Source organism: Capricornis sumatraensis, chromosome 8 (assembly GCF_032405125.1).
Source record: "Capricornis sumatraensis isolate serow.1 chromosome 8, serow.2, whole genome shotgun sequence".
In the NCBI taxonomy this organism is placed as follows: Eukaryota; Metazoa; Chordata; class Mammalia; order Artiodactyla; family Bovidae; genus Capricornis; species Capricornis sumatraensis.
In genome coordinates this window covers 15,333,898-15,338,450 of record NC_091076.1, presented here as the reverse complement: position 1 = coordinate 15,338,450, position 4,553 = coordinate 15,333,898, and the positions used below count along the sequence as shown (strand labels likewise).

Genomic DNA, 4,553 nt, shown 5'->3' with positions numbered 1-4,553 from the left:
AGGGGAGTCGGGGAGGGGCGTGCACATGCCATCATGGGGAGAAACAGTCGCATGTTCCTTCTGAACACGTGTACTGTTCAGAAACCTCCTAGGGTCCCTGGCTTTAGCTTTTCAGTATGAATGGAGAGACAAATTTCACAAGATAATCCACATAAGCATGAAAACTACATTTCAAGAAAGTTTAAATATTCCATTTACAGTTGAGGGAAATAAAGCCTTTAGGGAAAACAAAACAAAACAAAAACCCTCAGTTTCTAAAGGCAGAGTTACCAGTGGAACTGCGATGAGAAAAGAATTTTTTTGATTGGTGTGGAGATCACAAAATATATTTTACATGGATAGGCTCTGCAAACTGTAAACGGAAAACTCTATCTCCGTAATTCCTTACAGAGTTCATGTGAGAACTGAGCTGGAGATGAGTTTTGACCGTGTTTAGGAGGAAGTCTAGTGTATCTCCTAAACGATGGGAAAAAGAGATGGAAAAGATGGTGAGAGTAGATCATATTGTATCTTACCAATCCGGAGGAAAGAGGATCAAAACTAACATTTCACAGTAACATAAATTTAAAGATAACATTTAAAAATTATGAACCACTATGCTGTACACCTGTAACATATAATATTGTACATCAACGATGCTTCAGTAAAAATAATAATAATAATTTTAAAATCCAGAGAAAAAAGAATGCCATGAGGAAAGGCATGATTAATACTACGTGGAATCCCTCTGATTCTCTAGCCAGTTCTCTCCATCGTTATTCACACAACTATTTTCAGTCCTTTTCTGCTTTCTGGGAAAAAAAATAGCCAGCCTATACAGTTATAGGCATACACAGGAAACTTATATACACGAGTGTGCACACAAACCTTCCATGAATTACACTCAGAGAAAATAGAAGCTATCAGATGCAAACTTCAACTTCCTGTTACTAAGTTTCAGAGTTTACCTGCATCCATGCAGTGCCACGACTGCTAATCAGCTCTCGTTTTTCCATTTGTCTTTATTGTGGCAAAATACACATAAAATTTACCATTTCAACCACTTTTAAGTGTATGATTCCGTGGCATTCAGAACATTCTCGATGTTGTACAATCATAACCCCTATCCGTGTCCCCAGATCTCTTATCTTCCTAACAGAATCTCTGTACCCATGAAATAATAAACCCCCATTCCCACTCCTGGTAACTTTGATTCTACTTTTTGCCTATGAATTTCCTGTTCTAAGTACCTTATAGAAGTTGCATCATATAATATTTGTCCTTTTGTGTCTGACATTTCACTTGGCATAATGTCTTCAAAGTTTTTCCATGTTGCCCAGGGGTCCCCAGTGTTTTTAGCACCAGGGAGAAACTGTTTGTTGAAAAGCAATTTTTCCACAGACCAGTTGGGGGCGGGGGGGCATGGTATGGGGTTAATTCAAGAGCATCACATTTATTGTGTACTTTATTTCCATTATTATTATATCAGCTCCACCTCAGATCATCAGGCATTAGATCCCAGAGGCTGGGGACCCATGTTGTAGCCTGTGTCCAAATTTTACTCACTCATTTCCATAAGGCTGGATGACATCTCATCGTAGGTACAGACCAAATGTTGCTTATCCATTCCTCCCTGGCTGAGCTCTTGGGTTTCTTCCACTTTTGGTTAATGTGAATAATGTTGCTGTGAACATTGGCATGCAGATATCTGTTTTGAGTGCCTTCTTTCAAATTTGGGGGGTATATACACCTAGAAGTAAAACTGCTGGATCATATGGTAATTCCATTTTTAATTTTTTGAGGAACCGAGAACGATTTTCCACGGTGACTGCACCAATTTACCTTCCCACCAGCTGTGCACACGTTTCCAATTCAGTTTCTCTATATTGTCACCACTTTTAAAAACTAATAACCATCCTCATAGGTATTAAGTAGTATCGATTATGGTATTTGCATTTCCCTAAGGACCAGAGATGTTGCAAACCCATGGTTAGGTGCCACAGAGTAAGTGGTAAGGCCTTAACCATGCACTTGTATGGGGGTCCCTCCCATCCTTGTCAAGGGATGCTTAACCTCCTCCTTTCATAAGGCATGAATTGGCTCCTAATGTTCACCCTCCCCTTCTTCCATGGTCACGGGCCCCTGAGTTTGCCTGGGCATGTGGTCATCCAGAGTGGATGGTACCGTGCCCACACTGCCTTGCATCTCAGTGTGCCCAAGTGACTAAGCTCTGGCCCAGGACTTGTGAGGAAGGACATTCTGTGACGGCCTCAAGGGAGGGAGCATCCTTGGGAGATGGTCTGTGTGTGCATTCTGCCCCTTACTTTTTCTCCTCTTCCATCCCATGGCCTGGCACAAGGATGCTGCCCTCTTAGACCTTGTACACTGGATCCAAACCAGGGGAAGGCTGGGGTCCCCGAGTGTCCCTGAGGCTGGCAACACTGCACCAGCCAGGTACACAGCGGGATGGTTTTGCAACCAGAGAGACAGACCTCTATCTTCTTTAAACCACTTTCACTGTATGGTTGTCTTTTCTGTCTGAACCCAAAGGTCATGGATATTTTCAAATATGTGGTTCCTTCCTTACTTTTCATAGTAATGACACTGGTTTTTTTCCTTCTCTGCAAGTCCCATATGTTTTCCTATGCTCAAGATTTGCCCACCCAGCCCCACTTTCCTCCAGGGCCCTCACCTGGGTAGCCACGTCCTATCTCCCCTCCACCCTCCCTTTACCAGCCCGCCCACCAGCCTTCAGATCTGTCTTCCCTATTTTACAAAAGCAACAAACTTCTCTCTAACTGCAGCTTCCATTGGTGTCACAACTTTATCTCCCTTAAAAAAAAAAAGCTTAAATAACCATCCGCATGTTTTATTCTCACCCCACATGATCCCTACTATGGCTCCACCCCCAAAGACTATTTTCCCAAGAGAATAGAAGATATTCTTGCCTCTAAGTCTGAACTTAGTTGATCCTCAGCAATATTGATGTGGTGGCTATCTTCCTGCCTGCCCCAAACACACATCCTCTAACCCCAATGTCATCACACTCTCCTGGTTTCTCTCCCATGCTCTGGCCACTCCTTGTCAATTGTTTTCCCAAGATCTCTTCCCTTCCTGATCCTTAAATCCTGGTTGTCTGCCCCATTTCTCATCATCTCCCTTCCTGGGTAATTCATTGTGTCTGTGTCAAAGACCCTCTCTGTTCAAGCTCAGCTATCTTCCAGAGTTCCAGATTCATCCAGCTAACTTCATATTAGAGAGCTCTGTGTACACCAATAAAACCATCGGAAAAAAAAAAAAAACAACTCATTAGTATACTAAATTATTTAGAGAAAAAAAAACTCGTTAGTATATTAAATTATTTAGAGGAATAAATAAATAAATAAATAAAACCATCGAGACCCAAATTGCTTTCATCACACTCTCCCTAAAACCTGACTGTGTCCTATTTACCCAGATATGAGAAGTCCTCTTCCATTTTGCTTTCTCGTGCATCGTTGTTTTTCCTCTCCATCTCCAGGTCCTATCCTTTAAGTCAGCAGCCCCCAACCTTTTTGGCAGGAGACACTGGTTTTGTGGAAGACAAGTTTCCCATAGATGGGGGGCCAGTATATTTCAGGCAGCAAGGTGAGCTATGGAGAGCAATGGGGAACTGCAGATGAAACTTTGCCGTCTCTCCCATCACTCACCTCCAGCCATGGACCTTGGACAGGTGGCTGTCAGTGGCCTTGGGGGCTGGGGACCCCTGCTCTCAGTCCATGATGCTTGAATACCCACATCTCTTGTCTCTGTCAGTCTCACCTGGTTAACTCATGCCTGCTTGTCTGCCACGTTCTCTAGTCTTTTAATTCATTCCCACACTGCAACAGGAGTAACACTTTCACATTTTTAAGTAACCTAAATAATGTTATTTATCAATTAACACTGCAAACTTAATCATGCTGCTCTCTGGCATACAACCCCTTCTTCCCTCAGAATAAAATCTTTAACAAGAACCATAAAGCCACTCAAGGTGTGACTTGTGACTACTTCTCTAACTGCACCCCTTGTCTTTCTACCTACAAGCTGCCTCCACCCCTGCTTTATCCCAGGAAACTACACAAACACAGCCAGTCTAGCCAGATTGGTACTGGATTCCTAAATGCCTACCATGCTCTCCTGTTTCTAGGATTTGGCGTATGCCGATTCCTTTGCTTGTAATACTTCTCTCTCCTCTTCCTTGGTTGAATCTAGTAACATCTGTGACTCAGCTTTAGCATCTCTTCCTTCTAGAAGAGTTCTCTGACCTGGAAAATCTCGATGTGGCCATGGCAAACAAGACTTGCTTTCCTCCCAGCACTTACCATGTTGTCTTGACTTGTTTTTCTTGACTGAATGTAAGAACTAGGACTTATTGTTTATGGCCAGCACACAGTAGGGTCTGAATAAATCATTCTGGAGGAGTTGAAATAAAAATGTAAGTAAGAACTCAGCTATACCCTTAACTCTATGATTTTGCTGTTTTTTAATCATTCACCTTGGTGGTGTGGACATGACAAGTTTATATCACTTGGGAATGACAGGAAATTAATGGT

At 42.5% G+C, this 4,553-nt stretch overlaps 1 pseudogene; it reads right to left on the bottom strand.

Annotated features, from left to right (window-relative positions):
* Positions 1-1,957: 1,957 nt before the first annotated feature.
* On the bottom strand, positions 1,958-2,072 carry LOC138084929 (U6atac minor spliceosomal RNA; annotated as a pseudogene).
* Positions 2,073-4,553: the final 2,481 nt, after the last annotated feature.